Source organism: Ornithorhynchus anatinus, chromosome 3, assembly GCF_004115215.2.
Source record: "Ornithorhynchus anatinus isolate Pmale09 chromosome 3, mOrnAna1.pri.v4, whole genome shotgun sequence".
Classification (NCBI taxonomy): Eukaryota; Metazoa; Chordata; class Mammalia; order Monotremata; family Ornithorhynchidae; genus Ornithorhynchus; species Ornithorhynchus anatinus.
The window spans coordinates 105449683-105468096 of NC_041730.1; the positions used below are offsets into that span (position 1 = coordinate 105449683).

The 18414-nt window shown below is 44.0% G+C and overlaps 2 long non-coding RNA genes across 2 annotated transcripts in view; one reads left to right on the forward strand and one right to left on the reverse strand.

The window, feature by feature from the left end:
- Window positions 1-10054, reverse strand: part of LOC120638256 — a 42953-nt gene extending 32899 nt beyond the window's left edge. Inside the window, exon 1 of the long non-coding RNA XR_005659823.1 lies at window positions 9955-10054. This is a non-coding gene — a long non-coding RNA (uncharacterized LOC120638256). The remainder of the gene's footprint in view (window positions 1-9954) is intronic.
- Window positions 10055-10139: 85 nt separating this feature from the next.
- The window catches only part of LOC114810346, a 36193-nt gene continuing 27918 nt past the window's right edge, over window positions 10140-18414 (forward strand). Inside the window, exons 1-2 of the long non-coding RNA XR_003758047.2 lie at window positions 10140-10216; window positions 17933-18066. This is a non-coding gene — a long non-coding RNA (uncharacterized LOC114810346). The remainder of the gene's footprint in view (window positions 10217-17932; window positions 18067-18414) is intronic.

An 18414-nucleotide genomic window follows, 5' to 3' on the forward strand; every position in this document is an offset into this window, starting at 1 on the left:
ACAACCCATCCTGCACTTTGCTCCTCTAAGCTCCGGCTTGCTCTTTTTTTATGATATTTATTAAGTGTTTATTATGTACTAGGCACTGTACTAAGGGTTGGACACAATCCCTCTCCCACATAGGTCTAACAGTCTCAATCCCCATTTTACATATGGAGTAACTGTGATTTGCCCAAGATCACAGAGCAGGCAACTGGCAGAGGTGCAATTAGAACCCAAATCCTCTGACTCCCAGGCCCAATTCTTTTTCCACTAGGCTAAACTGCTTATCTAGGCTTACTGGGCCTTGATCTCATCTCTCTTGTGACTGGCCCATTTCTCAAATCTTCCCTTTGACTTATACAATCCAATCCATATACAACAGACCACTCTACTCCCCATATTTAAAGCCTTACAAGGTTATATCTCCTCCCAGTGGCATTCCCCTACTCCCTCTCCCTTTTGCATCACCTGTGAACTTGGATTTGTATCCTTTAAGCACTTAATAGTCTTCCCACTCTCAGCCTCACAGTATTTATGTACATATATGTAATTAATTTTTATAAATGTCTGTTTCCCTGCTAGACTGTAAGAAAACTCCTTGTGGTCAAGGAGTATATCTACTAACTGCGTTGTATCTTACTCTCCCAAGTGCTTAATAATGTGCTTTGCATGCAGTTAGCAATTAATCAGTAATATTTGTTGAGTACTTACCATGTGCAGAGCACTATACTACATGCTTAGGAAATACAATATATTACAGTTGGTAGAAACATTCTAGACCACAATGAGCTTACAGTCTACAAGGGCATTACTGTAAATTTAAAAAAAAAAGAATATATACACAATTGCTGTATGCCTGAGGAAGAGGTGAATACGGGGTATAAATCCAAGTACAGAGGTGATAAAGAAGGGTGGGAGAAGGAATTGAAGGCTTAGTGTGGCAAGGCCTCTTCAATCATTCATTCATTCACATTTATTGAGCACTTACTGTATGCAAAGCACTATACTAAGCACTTGGAAGAGTACAGTACAACAACGGACACATTCCCTACCCAAAATGAGTTCATAGTCTAGAAGAGGAGTCCTCTTGCAGAGAGATGCCTTTAATAAGTCTTTGAAGGTGGGGAGAGTGATCATTTGTTGGATATGAAGGAGGGTGTTTCAGTCTAGAAGCAGGACATGGGCGAGGGATTGGTAGCAAAATAGAAGAAGATTGTGGCACAGTGAATAGGTTGACATTAGAGGAGTGAAGTGTGTGCACTGAGTTATAGTAGGAAATCAGGGAGGTAAAGTAGGCGGAGAAGGCAATTGAGTCCTTTAAAACCAAAGGTATGGGTTTGTTGTTTGATCAGAAATGGATAGGCAATCACTGGAAGTTCTTTAGGAGTAGGGAACCACAGACTGAATGTCTTTTTAGAAAAATGATCCAGGCAATAGAGTGAAGTTTAATTGGAGTGGGGAGAGAGAGGAGTCAGGAGCCTGATGCAGGAATCAATAATCAGGGCAGAATAGGATCAATGTTTAGATTAACAATGTAGCAGTTTGGATAGAGATGAAAGGGTGGATTTTAGTGATATTGTGAAAGTTGAACCAACAGGGTTTGGTGACAGACTGAATATGTGAGTTGAATGAGAAAGAAGAGTTGAGGATAACGCCAAGTTTATGGGCTTATGAGATGGAGGGTGATGATGATGTCTACAGTGCTGGGAAAGGGAGGACAGACTTTGGGTGGGAAGATAAGGAGTTCTGTCTTGCACATGTTAAATTTGAGGTGTTAGCCGGACTTCCAAGTAGGGATGTCTTGAAGGCAGGAGGAAAAGCTAGACTTCAGAGAAGGAGAGAGGTCAGGTCTGGAGATATAGATTTGGAAATCATTTGCATAGAGGTGGTACTAGAAGCCATGGGTGTGAATGATTTCTCCAATAGCGTAAGTCTGCATGGAGAAAGAAGGGGATCCAGTACTGAACATTGAAGGACCTCCTATAGGTAGTCCAATAAATACCTTTGATGATAAAATACCATTGATTGATTCAAATGGTCAAAATAAATGAAAAAAATAGACAGAAAGTTGAAAAACTTCATAGATTTGGCAATTATACTCACTCTCCCTTGCACAGTTGTATTCTTTATTTCTCTTGCTTCCATTTTTCCCAAAATTTCACTGTTTATACCAATCTAGTACAAACATTACTAGTATAAACACTATATAACTCATCACAGTGAGAGGAGGTGGGAGAGAGTTTTGGATATTAATGTATTAAAGTGTAAGTGAAATGTAGGTAGCTATGGCTAAATTGTGGTATTGTTAACTTTTCAAAAAATTATTTGCGAATTTCTTGGATCAATGGACCAACAAATATTGAAGCAATTAGTTTTTCTTCCGATGTTGATTACACTGTTAGGTTTTAAAGGTCCTTCTCAAAACCCAAAACTCTACAGAAATTGTATTATTTTGACTTTAATTCTTCATTCATATGAAATATGTTCATTTCCTCATGTCACTCTGTTTATACCCTCAAATACACTTAGTTTCTCCTTAGCCATTTAATATAACTACAGGGCTTTGTAATCTTTCTTCAGAAGTTATGCCTTCCTCTACAGAAGTTATATTTTTATTCTGAACTCATTGAACAGCAAATAATCATCCTTTTAGGTCAGTTAAGTTAAATATTTATAGTGGGTTACAATTTATTTGAAATATCATTAGCTGGTATGATATTACATTGGAGTCACCATTGAAGTATATTGCACATGTAAGTGGATCACAAGAAATCCAAACAAATGATTTCCCGAGAAATCTGATATTCTGTCTGATTATATTAAATTCTGGATTTATTATGAATGATGGAAACTAAAAATAAAGAAATATAGTTACATATTCTTATAATGAAATTTTTATTTTTTTCAGTCCACTAAGTATTGAAATGTATAAGAGCATTAGAGATAAAAGTAAGAACTATAGTATTTTCAATGCCAAGAGATTGTTAGAGGGATTTTCCTTTTACGTTCCTTCCAAGTGGGCATTGTAGATGGTTAGCTATGTTACTGCTTTTTAATTTTTTTTGTAAAATTTCAGGAGGATACAGGGATTTTAGATCTTCAATTTAGAGCTATGAACTTTTGTGTGTCTATTTAGGCATAATGAGATAGAAAGTTGAATCAGTTGTCTAAATAATTTAAGGAAAAATTTCTGAGAAAGAAAATGCATATTGCATAAATAGCCCAAATTCACTGGGAAGTTTCTAAATCCTTTACTCTGTGAAGACATATGTATAAGACTGACATTAGATAAATTTTTCACAGAAAGTTTAAAAGAATGTATAGGGTTCATAATAAAGAACCAAGTCCAGGTATTGTCTTAATTAAACAGATTTATCAAAACTCTCAATGTTATTCTATTATTATTTTGTCCAAAGTTTATATGACAACGAACACACCACAAGGTGTCCTTATGGATGGGGTTTACAAATAAATAAATCCTACAACATAGGTGAATTGAGGTTACAATAATTTATGCTGAAATGCTTTAGTTGTCCTAATGATAATAATAATGGTGGAATTTGTTTTTTGCTTACTATAGAGCTTGTACTGAACTAAGCACAGAAGTAGATAATAATAATAATAATAATGTTGGTATTTGTTAAGTGCTTACTATGTGCCAAGCATTGTTCTAAATGCTGGGGTAGACACAAGGTAATCAGGTTGTCCCGAGTAGGGCTCACAGTCTTCATCCCCATTTTACAGATGAGGAAACTGAGGCACGGAGAAGTTAAGTAACTTGCCCAAGATCTCACAGCTGACAAGCGACAGAACAGGCATTAGAACCCATGACCTCTAACTCCCAAGCCCAGACTCTTTCTACTGAGCCACGCCGCTTTTTAATCAGGTTGGACAGTGTCCCAGTACCAAGTGAAGCTTACAGTCTAATTATGAGGGAGATCAGGTATTAAATTCCCATTTTACAGATGAGAAAACTGAGGCACAGAGAACTAACAGACTTGCCCAAGGTCATACAGCAGGAAAATGGTGGGAGCCTGGATTATAATTCATGTCCTGACTCCCAAACCTGTGCTCTTTCCACAATGCTATATGGCTTCCCTTCTTTAATGGGAAACATTGGGTTAAGGAGTGGGTGGTTGGAAGTTAGTACCATGACTGACATATTTCTGTGTTGCTGTTATATCCATCACTCACAGAATGCTATCGACTTTGGCTTTTTAGTTATGTTAAAGTGCTGTAAAGTTACAAAAACTTGGAGTAGTTTACAATTCGGTGCAGAGAAAAAGGTTGAAGTGTAATAGCATCACACTTGGCTGGGACTACACACATACTGATAACCAATTCTTCCTGCAGTGAATTTACATTTTATGTAAATACAACAAATCTGTTTGCTTTATAATCAGAACAGAATCATATGGGAAGGACTTTGCTGAATACTTTCATCATGCTGTACTTACATTGAACAATGAAACCATGTGCTACAGCAGAATTGACTTTACTATATAGAAATACTTGTGTAGCTATATAATCATTTTAACATAAACTAATTTCAGAATGGTCACTGATGATAATGCTAATACAAAATAAAGTTAACAAAAATTTCTTTGATTCAATCCTATATGACATCCTGATGGACATGTGAGGAAAGAAGTATGGTTGGGATCATAGCATTATTGGAGGATCGCTCTTGTTGGTCTAGTGGATAGAGCATGACTCTGGTAATCAGGATACTCACCTTCTAGTTCTGCTTCTACTGGGCACTGGTTTATGTGGTTGAACTTAGTAGAGTACTTTGCACGCAGTAAGCGCTCAATAAATATGATTGAATGAATGAAGACCATCTCTTCTCTTTTCAGTGTGCTTCACCACTGACTACTTGCTCACTGTATTCTGTGGCCCAGCAAGGATATGACTGTCTGGAATCTTCCCTGACTAAGCCCTCCTTTCCTCTTCTCCCACTCCCTTCTGCTCATCCTGAGTTGCTTCCTTCATTTATCCTCCCTTCTGCCCCACAGAATATATGTACTTATTAATTAATTTATTTATGTATATTAATGTCTGTCTCTCCCTCTAGACTGTGAGCTAATTGTGGGCAGAGAATCTGTCCTATGTTGTATTGTACTCTCCCAAGCACTTAAGACCGTACTTTGCACACAGTTACAATAAATGTAATTGAATGAATGAATGAATGAATGAGCCAGAGAGTATGAATGTCCAGGACACCAGCCCTGTAATCAATTTTTCTGAATACGTTCTCTGTCCTGAAATCCCATATCTCACTTGAGGTTGTCACTCACAAAAGGCGGCCATCTGTGATCCAGGGCAAATTGGGGTGATAAACCAGTAATGTCCCATGGAAATTCCTCTGGGTTAAATTCTAATCAATAGGTTTGCTGATTTAACAATTTTAATTTCCTTCAAGTTTCAAATTGGGATTTGTATTAAAATGGACTGGGCTAAAATAAGAAGGGAAGAAATAAAGATTGAAAGAGATCTTGTATTTTTTTAATGGTATTTGTTAAGTGTTTACTATGTAATAATTATAATTATAATTATGGTGTTTGTTAAGCGCTTACTATGTGCAGGACACTGTTCTAAGCGCTGGAGTGGATACAGGGTAATCAGATTGTCCCATGTGGGGCTCACAATTTTTAATCCCCATTTTTACAGATGAGATAGCTGAGACCCAGAGAAGTTAAGTGACTTTCATTCATTCATTCATTCATTCAATAGTATTTATTGAGCGCTTACTATGTGCAGAGCACTGTACTAAGCGCTTGGGATGAACAAGTTGGCAACAGATAGAGACAGTCCCTGCCGTTTGACGGGCTTACAGTCTAATCGGGAGAGACGGACAGACAAGAACAATGGCACTAAACAGCGTCAAGGGGAAGAACATCTCGTAAAAACAATGGCAACTAAATAGAATCAAGGCGATGTACAATTCATTAACAAAATAAATAGGGTAACGAAAATATATATAGTTGAGCGGACGGGTACAGTGCTGTGGGGATGGGAAGGGAGAGGTGGAGGAGCAGAGGGAAAAGGGGAAAATGAGGCTTTAGCTGCGGAGAGGTAAAGGAGGGATGGCAGAGGGAGTAGAGGGGGAAGAGGAGCTCAGTCTGGGAAGGCCTCTTGGAGGAGGTGATTTTTAAGTAAGGTTTTGAAGAGGGAAAGAGAATCAGTTTGGCGGAGGTGAGGAGGGAGGGCGTTCCAGGACCGCGGGAGGACGTGACCCAGGGGTCGACGGCGGGATAGGCGAGACCGAGGGACGGCGAGGAGGTGGGTGGCAGAGGAGCGGAGCGTGCGGGGTGGGCGGTAGAAAGAGAGAAGGGAGGAGAGGTAGGAAGGGGCAAGGTGATGGAGAGCCTTGAAGCCTAGAGTGAGGAGTTTTTGTTTGGAGCGGAGGTCGATAGGCAACCACTGGAGTTGTTTAAGAAGGGGAGTGACATGCCCAGATCGTTTCTGCAGGAAGATGAGCCGGGCAGCGGAGTGAAGAATAGACCGGAGCGGGGCGAGAGAGGAGGAAGGGAGGTCAGAGAGAAGGCTGACACAGTAGTCTAGCCGGGATATAACGAGAGCCCGTAATAGTAAGGTAGCCGTTTGGGTGGAGAGGAAAGGGCGGATCTTGGCAATATTGTAGAGGTGAAACCGGCAGGTCTTGGTAACGGATAGGATGTGTGGGGTGAACGAGAGGGACGAGTCAAGGATGACACCGAGATTGCGGGCCTGAGAGATGGGAAGGATGGTCGTGCCATCCACGGTGATGGAGAAGTCTGGGAGCGGACCGGGCTTGGGAGGGAAGATGAGGAGCTCAGTCTTGCTCATGTTGAGTTTTAGGTGGCGGGCCGACATCCAGGTGGAGACGTCCCGGAGGCAGGAGGAGATGCGAGCCCGAAGGGAGGGGGAGAGGACAGGGGCGGAGATGTAGATCTGCGTGTCATCTGCGTAGAGATGGTAGTCAAAGCCGTGAGAGTGGATGAGTTCACCGAGGGAGTGAGTGTAAATGGAGAACAGAAGAGGGCCAAGAACTGACCCTTGAGGAACTCCAACAGTTAAAGGATGGGAGGGGGAGGAGGCTCCAGCGTAGGAGACCGAGAATGATCGGCCAGAGAGGTAAGAGGAGAACCAGGAGAGGACAGAGTCCGTGAAGCCAAGGTGAGATAAGGTATGGAGGAGGAGGGGATGGTCGACAGTGTCAAAGGCAGCAGAGAGGTCAAGGAGGATCAGAATGGAGTAGGAGCCATTGGATTTGGCAAGAAGGAGGTCATGGGTGACCTTAGAGAGAGCAGTCTCGGTAGAGTGGAGGGGACGGAAGCCAGATCGGAGGGGGTCTAGGAGAGAATGGGAGTTAAGGAATTCTAGGCATCGATTGTAGACGACTCGTTCTAAGATTTTGGAAAGGAAGGGTAGTAGGGAGATAGGACGATAACTGGAGGGGGAAGTGGGGTCAAGAGCGGGTTTTTTTAGGATGGGGGAGACGTGGGCGTGTTTGAAGGCAGAGGGGAAGGAGCCCTTGGAGATTGAGTGGTTAAAAATAGAAGTTAAGGAAGGGAGGAGGCGATGGTTTTAAGAAGGTGAGAGGGAATGGGGTCCGAGGCGCAGGTGGAGGGGGTGGCACTTGCGAGGAGGGAGGAGATCTCCTCTGAGGATACTGCAGGGAAGGATGGGAAAGTAGGGGAGGGGGTTGTTGGGGGGGAGGGGAGAGGCGGAGGGGTGACTTTGGGGAGCTCAGACCTGATCGTGTTGATTTTCGTGAGGAAATAGGTGGCCAGATCATTAGGGGTGAGAGATGGGGGAGGGGGAGGAACAGGGGGCCTCAGGAGAGAGTTAAAGGTCCGGAACAATTGGCGGGGGTGACGGGCATGGGTGTCGATGAGGGAGGAGAAGAAGCTTTGCCTGGCGGAGGAGAGGGCAGAGTTAAGGCAGGAAAGGATAAATTTGAAGTGTGTGAGGTCGGCTCGGTGCTTGGACTTTCGCCAGCAGCGCTCGGCAGCTCGAGCATAGGAGCGTAGGAGGCAGACGGAGGAGGTGATCCAGGGCTGCGGGTTAGTGGAGCGAGAGCGGCGGAGGGAAAGGGGGGCGAGAGAGTCGAGATGAGTAGAGAGGGTGGAGTTGAGAGCAGAGACCCGATCGTCGAGAGTGGGAAGAGAGGACAGGGCGGCGAGGTGAGGAGAGATGCTATTGGAAAGACGGATGGGATCGAGAGAGCGGAGGTCTCTGTGGGGCAGTAGCGAAGATTTGCAGGGGGAGGGAGTGTGAGAGATGAGGCAGGTGAGAAGGTTATGGTCAGAGAGAGGGATTTCAGAGTTGGTGAGGGAGGAGATAGTGCAGCGGTAGGAGATGACGAGATCGAGGGTGTGACCGAGTCGGTGAGTGGGCGCGGTATGGTGGAGGAGGAGGTCGGCAGAGTCGAGGAGGGATAGCAGGCGGGCGGCAGAGGAGTCGTCGGGTACATCCGTATGGATGTTGAAGTCTCCAAGGATCAGAGTGGGCAGAGAGAAGGAGAGGAGGAAGGTGAGAAAGGGGTCAAGGTGGTTGAAGAAGTCGGAGGTGGGACCGGGAGGGCGGTAGATGACGGCGACAAGTAACTGGAGTGGGTGGTAGAGGCGAATGATATGGGCTTCGAAGGAGGGGAAGGAGAGGGAGGGGGGAGGAGGGATAGTGCGGAAGCGGCATCGGGGCGAGAGGAGGAAGCCGACGCCTCCTCCCTTACCGGTGAGTCTGGGGGAGTGGGAGAAGGAGAGGCCTCCGCCGGAGAGAGCGGCGGCGGAGACCGTGTCTTCGGGAGAGAGCCACGTTTCCGAAAGGGCGAGGAGGAGGAGAGAGCGGGAGAGGAAAAGGTCATGGATGAAAGGTAGCTTGCCTGTAATAGAGCGGGGGTTCCAGAGGCCACACTTGAAAGTAGCTGTGGGTGCAAGGGGAGGAGGGGGGAAGGGCGGGGGGAGGGGAGGGTTTGGATGGGAAGGAGGTGGCGGGGCCCTGGACGAGGAGAGGGGGATGAGGGGTGGCGGTGGGACAAGAGGACTGGGATGGGGCATGGGTGGGGAAGAGAGAAGGGGGGAGGGGGTGAAGAGGGGGTTTGGTGGGGGGAAGAATAGGGGGAGGGGGAAGAGGGGTAGCGCTGGTAAAGTGGGGTTCTAGGGCGGGAGAGAGGAGGGGGGGAGGAGACAGAGGAGAGAGCGGGAAAGAGCTGAGCGAGAGAGGGGAAGGGGAAGGGGAAGGGGAAGGGGAGGATAGGAAGGGGCGGGAGGGGGGAGGGGGGGAGGAGGGACATGGCGAGGCCAGAGAGGTGGGTGGCAGCACTGACAACAATAAACAGTAATAAACGAAATCGGTAATATAGCAACATGATACAATATGATACAATACAGTGGTGCTAATATAGCAACATGATACAGTATGATACAATATAGTCGTGTTAATAAAAGGGGTGATGACCAGGGTCGGGGGTAGACTCGATTAAGGGGCCACCTGATCAAATTCAAAATCTGATGACAATAAACAATAAAAAGCGAGATCGCAAATATAGCAATATGCTACAGTAAGGCACACTACAATAGTGTTAATAAGCAGGCGATGACCAGGGTCGGGGGACGAGCCGACCCTACCCGATCAGACTCAAAGTCAAGACTTGCCCAAGGTCACACAGCAGACAAGTGGCGGAGTCGGAATTAGAACCCACCACCTCTGACTCCCCAGCCCGGGCTCTTTCCACTAAGCCACACGGCTTGGAACTCTTCTAAGCGCTAAGTAATAAGGTTGAACACAAGCCATTTGCCACTTGGGGCTCACAGTCTTAATTTCCATTTTACAGATAAGGTAACTGAGGTACAAAGAAGTTACATAACTTTCCCAAAGTCACACACAGACGACACAAAGTTGGGGTTAGAACCCAGGTCCTCCTGACTCCCAAGCCTGTGCTCTATCCAAGCCAAGCTGCTTCTCATTGTATATTGAAAAAATACTTACAAAAGAGTTTGAATTCAGTAGGATAAATCGCGAGGGCTAAAAGGAAAAAAAAACCAACAACCAAAGGTTGGGGAAAGGTGGAGTTCTGAAATTGGATTACTTCAAGAGGGAAGGAATTTCTATGTGGCTGCCATGGAAACACTTCCTAACATTCAACCTAGTTCCAGGCCCTACTGTGACTCATCTTTGCGCCCACATTTACAAATCTTCACCAGAATATAAGATCTCATCACCTCATACTTGAACTACATCCAATTACAAGGTGACTGCTTGCCTCAGTCTCTTCTCTCTTTAGTCTATTTACGTTCAGCAGTTTGTATCATTTTTCTAAAACACTGAGAAACATCATTTCTACTCAAAAATTCTCAGTGTCTTCTCTATTGCTTCTTCATTAAAAAATTAAATCAGACTAATCATCCACTGGATCCCTCTTATGTTTTAATCCAGTTTGGGGAGTTTAGATGGAACAGTCATTCATTTAATCATATGTATTGAGCGCTTACTGTGTGCAGAGCACTGTACTAAACTCTTGGAAAGTACAATTAAGCAACAAATAATAATAATAATAATAATGTTGGTATTTGTTAAGCGCTTACTATGTGCCGAGCACTGTTCTAAGCGCTGGGGTAGACATAGGGGAATCAGGTTGTCCCACGTGGGGCTCACAGTCTTAATCCCCATTTACAGATGAGGGAACTGAGGCACAGAGAAGTTAAGTGACTTGCCCACAGTCACACAGCCGACAAGTGGCAGAGCTGGGATTCGAACTCATGAGCCCTGACTCCAAAGCCCGTGCTCTTTCCACTGAGCCACGCTGCTTCTCTAAATAGAGATAATCTCTGCCCACAATGGGCTCACAGTCTAGAAGGGGAGAGATAGGCATCAAAACAAGTAAACAGGCATCAATAGCATCAATATCAATAAATAGAATTATAGATATCATTGATATCAACAGAATTATAAATATGAACATATGTACTATGTGCTGTGGGGGAGGGAGGGGGTAGAGCAAAGGGAGTGAGTCAGGGCGATGGGGAGGAGAAGGGAAGCAGAGGAAAAGGGGGATTAGTCTGGAAAGGCCTCCTCAAGGAGTTGAGGCTTCAGTAGGGCTTTAAAGGGTGGAAGTGTGATTGGTGGATTTGAAGAGTGAGGGCATTCCAGGGCGGGACAGGTGAGAACAAGGCACAGTTAGCACCAGAGGAGCGGAGTGTGTGGGCTCCTCTGGGAGGGAAAGAAAGGAGGTGAGGTAGGAAGGGGCAAGGTGATGGAGAGCTTTGAAGCCAAGAGTGAGGAGTTTTTGCTTGTTATGGAGGTAGATAGGCAACCACTGGAGATATTTTGAGGCGAGGGGTGACATGTCCAGAAAGTTTCTGTAGAAAGATAATCCTGGCAGCAGAGTGAAGTATAGACTGAAGTGGGGAGAGACAGGAGGATGGGAGGATCAGGAACACCCAAGCATTAACTCTGTAATTGTCATTTCCCCTCAGTTCTCTTGCTATCTATTCCAATGCCTTCCCACAGCATGGAATGCCCTCTGTCATTTGCTTTGTAAACCTCTTTGTACTCTTCCAAAACCCTTTTAAAAAGTAAATTCAGGAGGCATTCTTGATTAATCCTCCTACCTCCTTGATCACACTGTGCTACCAATCAATCAATCAATCAATCAATGGTATGAGCACTTACCATGTGAAGAATACTGTACTAAGTTACAGCTTAGGAAAGTACAATACAATAAGAGTTGGTAGATGTGATCTCTGCCCACAAGGATCTTAGAGTCTACAGGTGAGGGCTGTAAATAAATTACATTAAAATAAATAACACATAGGAGAAATAGACTATAAGGGTTTGTACATAAGTGCAATGGGGCTAGGGTGAGACTCAAAGTGCTTAAGGGGACACAGCATAAGTGATGCAGAAGGGAGGGAGGATAAAAATGATAATACTTATGGTATTTGTTAAGTGCTTACTATGTGGCAGGTACTGTTCAAAGCGCTGGGGTGAATACAAGCAAATTGGTTTGAGAACATAGGGCTCTCAGTCTTATTCCCTAAGTTACAGATGAGGTAACTGAGGCCCAGACAGGTGAAGTGACTTGCCTAATGTCACACAGCAGACACGTGGCAGAGCCAGGATTAGAACTCATGACCTGACCCCAGTCCCGAGCTCTATCCACTATGCCATGCTGTTTCCCCTGTATGTGAAGTTAGGGCATAATCAGGGAAGCAACACAGATTTTATGAAAGTTTTGAAAATGGTCTGAGTGGTAGACTGTCAGATATGAAGGAGGAGGCATTACTACGCATGAGGGAGGGTGTTGGTGGTTGGGGGGGGGGGAGACCAGGTCAAGATATAGAGAGTATATAAGGTTTAATTATCATGTTACATTGGCTTTAAAGTGCTTAATCATGTATTATTTATCACATCTATCATGTATTGTCTAGTTTAAAAACAAATAGACCCTGGAACCCACGGTTATCTCCTACAGTTCTTCTTCAAATTCCTTGAGCTATCTGTCTATACTCACTGCCTCCATTTCCTCTCCTCCTATTATCTTCTTTATCCATTCATTCATACATTCATTCATTCATTCAATAGTATTTATTGATCGCTTAATATGTGCAGAGCACTGTGCTAAGCGATTAGTATATACAATTTGGCAACAGATAGACAATCCCTGCCCAATGATGGGTTTACAGTCTAATCGGGGAGACAGACAAAAACAAGACAACATGATCATGATAAATAGAATCAAGGGGATGTACACCTCATTTATCTCTCCAGTCTGCCTATCGCTCACTTCCCCTTTACAGAAATTGACCTCTCATAGGTCACAAATGATCTCTTTCTGGCCAAATCCAAAGGGCCTGCTTCCATCCTAGTCCTTCTAAACCTGTCAGCTGCTTCAAAACTGTGAACCACCCCCTTTCCTGGAAACCTTATCTGACCTTGCCTCACTGACATTCTTCTGGTTCTCCACCTAACTCACTGGTCACTCATTCTGAATCTCTTTCATGGACTCTTCCTCTGTCTTCCATCCCCTAACTGTGGATGTCCTTCAAGGGTCAGTTATAGGTTTCCTTCTGTTCTCCATCTACATCCACTCTATTGGAAAACTCATTTACTCCCATGACTTCAACTTCCATCTCTATGTAGATGGGTTCCAAATCTACATCTCTTGCCCTGATATTTCCAGTTTATGTTTACTTGGAAGTCCGGCTAACACTTCCAACTTATAACCAAAACAGAACTCCCCCTCTTCCCACCCAAACCCTGTCATCCCCATGATTTTGACCACTATCCTCCCTTTCTCACAAGCCCATAACCCAGATACTTTCCTTGACTCATCTCTTTCATTCAACCCACATATTCACAATTACCAAATCTTGATAATGCTACCTTCACAATATCATTAAAATCTACCCTTTCTTCCCCATCCAAATTACTACCACACTGATCCAAGCTTTTATCCTGTCCTGCCTTGATGACTGTATTAGCATCCTTGCTAAACTCCTTGTTTCCTGTCTCTACCCACTCCAGTCCATATTTCACTCTGCTGCCCAGGTCATTTTTCCCCCCAAAATATTCAGTTCATGTTTCCCCACTCCTCAAGAACCTCCAGTGGTTTCCCATACACCTCCACATCAAACAGAATCTCCTTACCATTGGCTTTAAAGCTGTCAATTACCTTGTCCTGTTCTTTGTTACCTCACTGATTTTTCTGCTGTAACCCAGCACGCTTACTTTGCTTCCGTAACGCCAACCTATTCACTTACCTCTATCACATTTATCTCATGCCTGGTCCCTCACCCACATTCGTTCTCTGGCCTGGGAACTCCCTCCCCCTTCATATCTGACAGACAGTCATAGCCCTAATAAAATCACACCTCCTCCAAGAGGTCTTTCTGACTAAACCCTCATTTTCAGTACTTCCATTCCTTTGTGTCATGCATGCACTTGGATTTGTAGCCTTTATTCATCACACCATCAAACCCCCCCCCCCCCAGGTGTTATGTACATATCTGTAATTTATTTTATTGTCTGTCTCCCCCTCTAGATTGTACATTCCTTCTGGGCTTGGAATATGTCTCCTAACTCTGCTGTATTGTACTTCCCCAAGTGCTTAATACAGTGATCTGCACATAGTAAGCACTCGGGTACGACCATCCTTCCCGTCTCTCAGGCCCGCAACCTCGGTGTCATCTTTGACTCAGCTCTCGCATTCACCTCACACACCCAATCCGTCACCAAAACCTGCCGGTCTCACCTTTATAATATTGCCAAGATCCGCCCTTTCCTCTCCACCCAAACGGCTATTTTACTGTTACAGACTCTCGTAATATCCCGACTAGATTACTGTGTCAGACTTCTCTCTGATCTCCCTTCTTCCTCTCTCTCCCGGCTCCAGTCTATTCTTCACTTCGCTGCCCAGCTCATCTTCCTGCAGAAACGCTCTGGGCATGTCACTCCCCTTCTTAAAAACCTCCAGTGGTTGCCTATCAACCTCCGCACAAAAGAGAAACTTCTCACTCTAGGCCTCAAGACTCTCCATCACTTGCACCCTCCTACCTCTCCTCCCTTTTCTCTTTCTACTGCCCACCCCGCATGCTCCGCTCCTCTGCCTCCCACCTCCTCACTGTCCCCCGTTCTCACCTATCCCACCGTCAACCCCTGGGCCACGTCCTCCCGTGGTCCTGGAATGCCCTCCCTCCTCACCTCCGCCAAACTAATTCTCTTCCCCTCTTCAAAACCCTACTTAAAGCTCACCTCCTCCAAGAGGCCTTCCCAGACTGAGCTCCCCTTTTCCCTCTGCTCCCCCTCTACCCCTCCTTCACCTCTCCTCAGTTAAGCCCTCTTTTCCCCCCTTTCCCTCTGCTCCTTCCCCTCTCCCTTCCCATCCCCTCAGCACTGTACTTGTCTGCTCAACTGTATATATTTTCATTACCCTATTCATTTTGTTAATGAGATGTACATCACCTTGATTCTATTTATTTGCTATTGTTTTAATGAGATGTTCATCCCCTTGATTCTATTTATTGCTATTGTTCTTGTCTGTCTGTCTCCCCCGCTTAGACTGTAAGCCCGTCAAAGGTCAGGGACTGTCTATATTCAGGGACTGTCTCTATCTGTTACCGATTTGTACATTCCAATCACTTAGTACAGTGCTCTGCACATAGTAAGCACTCAATAAATACTATTGAATGAATTAATTAATTAATATGATCGCTTAGAGGAGCAGAATGGGTGGTAGTAGGAGATCAGTGACATAAGGTAAGTGGGAGTTTACAGCTGTGGAGAGCTGTTTGGAAGTAAGCCTACTACAAGATCCTTATGAAGAAATGAAGGCAGCACAAAAATTGGACACATTTTTCAGTAAATTTGAAAAAAGTCCTATCACAGTTAGCAGAGCAACCTTCTACTTCTGCAATCTCCTGTAAAGACCTGTAATGATATTACATTTTTATAGTATTGTGTTATGTTTTGAATTGCTTTAATGTAAAATACGTAATAGTTTAGTGATGATTACTATTACAGGTTTTGGAATGGGGTTCCAATTGGTAATATGACAGATTCTAGGAAATCTTCATTCTTTACACATCCATATTTCTGAGGAATGTAGTATAGCTGTGTCATGCAGGGTGGCTGTATTGTAAGGTCCTCAGAGACTAATACAATTCTCAGTATGCAGTATGTTTTCAATTAATGCTGCTGATGTTATTCATGCTGATGAGAATGAAGCAGATCAGGGTAACTCATGAGCAGCTACAGGATGATGAGTTGAAGTATTGGGGGTCTATAAGGGCAATAGAAGAAATGCTATAAAAGCCCAGTAACCTGACTCTTCGAGCACTGTGTCATAGCTAAAAGCAACTAGGAGACAACAGTGGCATACAGAACAGAGTGCCTTGTGGTGGTTATAAATAGTGAAACTTTCAGAGTAGAGACTTCAAAGAGCTGGTGTTGCTCTAAGGTAGAATAAAAAAAATCTTCCAGACATTCAGAGTAGTGAAAGCAAAAGGGGAAACCTTTGAAAGCTCATGATGTCAGAGTGACCACTGCAATTGATGTAGCAAATCTCATCATAGGTAACATGCAGTTATTTAAATCCAGAGGAGAGGTTTATATAGATGCTTACATTTGTATAATTTTTAAGACTTTCCTTGTGGATTTCCGTGTGCAAATAGTCATAGTTTCCTATAGATAGGATAATAGTGGTATTTATAAAAGCACTTACTGTGTGCCATGTACTGTGCTAAACAACGCTGGGGTAGATACAGTCTGACACAGTCCTTGTTCCACACGGGTCTTCCAGTCTTGGAGGGAGAAGAGCTATTTAATTCCCATTTAATAATAATAATGTTGGTATTTGTTAAGTGCTTACTATGTGCAGAGCACTGTTCTAAGTGCTGGGGGAGATACAGGGTCATCAGGTTGTCCCACGTGAGGCTCACAGTTAATCCCCATTTTACAGATGAGGTAACTGAGGCACAGAGAAGTTAAGTGACTTGCCCACAGTCACACAGCTAAGTGGCACATGAGGAAACTGAGGCATAGAAAAGTTAAGTGGCTTAGTGCCCAAAGTCACAAAGTGGGGAGGTGGCATTAGAATCCAGGTCTCCTGACTCCCAACCTGGCCTCTTTCCAATAGGCCATACTGCCTATACTGCATTTTGGATGCAAAATCCTGCTACCTAACATAGCTGAAATATCAATACTTTTGTGCACCACAAAATACTGGGGGAAGGTTCAAATCACTAGAGAAATTTTGTGGGAGGAATCTTTGAATGTAGTGAGATGGGGGTAGTAGGAAGAGCTGGTCACCTGGGCAGCTATGGGTCCCTGCTAATGATAGCACTCTGCTACAATGTTATCCTACTTCCCAGGACAAGCACAGATGCCTCTTCAGGGCTGGGCCAGGGGTAAGGGAAAGCAGGGATGAGGAAGAGGGAAGGATTGAGGATGAACAGAACGAAAGACTCCATAGCAGGACTTCCAGTCCAAGCTTTGTAATGTTTGTCTCTGGATTAAATAGTCCACAGACAAGCTGCCTTCCTTTTGCTTCCCCTTCTTCTCTACTCAGATTGGCTCCTGCATGTGTTAGGTCCCGTGTGGTAAGTTTCTGGTGCTGGTTTGGAATGGGAATGAAGATAGGGCCCTGTGCCTGGGAGGGATATTTCAATTTACAAATGAAGCACACCTAGAGTCCATTTCCCTGGGTCCTCCTTGGTAAGAGCAGGTAACATTCTACAAGTATTTTAATCACTTCCTTCCAGGGTAATGCTTTTGCTAGTGTGTGTGTGTGTGTGTGTGTGTGTGTACACATGCGTGCGTGCACATAATTATTATGGAAACAGCATTTAAGGATATTGAAATCAAGAGGAGATTCCTGGGTGGGGAGCAGTGAAGCCCTTTTAAATTAGAAAAGAAGCAGTGTGGCTTAGTGGAAAGAGCCCAGGGTTGGGAATCAGAGGTCATGGGTAATTCCAGCTCTGCCACTTGTCTGCTCCGTTATCTTAGGCAAGTCACTTAACTTCTCTGGGCTTCAGTTCCCTCATCTGTAAAATGGGGATGAAAACTGTGAGCCTCACGTGGGACAACCTAATTACCCTGTATCTACCCCAGCACTTAGAACAGTGCTTGTTGTATAGTAAGCACTTAACAAATACCAACATTATTAAAAACCTGTTCTCTCTCCCACTTTGAAAGAGAACACTATCGTCCTTGGAACTTAGTATGCACTTAATAAAAAATATTATGCTTATCATTATTGTCATCATTATTGTACATTTGGTCTGAAGGACACAATTTTTACCATGGTGAGACTATGAGGAAAAGCTAATATGCCGTTCTTGCTGCTTTAGTTCTTCCTGCCTTATTCCTTAGATCTTCATTGTTCGTTAAATTTGAGTGACAGTTACTGTCTTCAGTGAGCCCTATTCCTCCATGTCAAGGAAACTTGATTTGTTTTGCAATTTTGCAGATACATCTTGCCTATATCAACAATTTCTCAGGATGCCTTTGAAGTGGCCCGGCTTGTCAGTTACCATCACCAAATCTCCAGAGAGCGGTTACTCTTCATAGCCAGAATTATTAAATGATCTTCAGGTCTTTCAGGTCTGTTTAAATTGCTAGATCAGGATCTAATTGTATATTAGCAATCATTCTCTGCATGGCCTTCTGACACAGACTGTGTCACATTGCAAAGTCATGAGTAGTTCCCACAGTATAAATTACTGCTAAATACTGTGGGCTTGCCTCTCCCTTATATTTTATCCCACCTCTTTTCTGACAAACGATTACTTTTCCCATTTTCCAAGACTTATTTAAATTGTCTTCTCCAAGACATCTTTCCTGACTAATCCCTCATTTCCCCATTCTATTTGCTCTTCCCTGTGTGTCACCAATGCTATCCAATCTTTACCCCCTTAAGCACTTTGAAACCCTATCCCAGACCCACAGCAG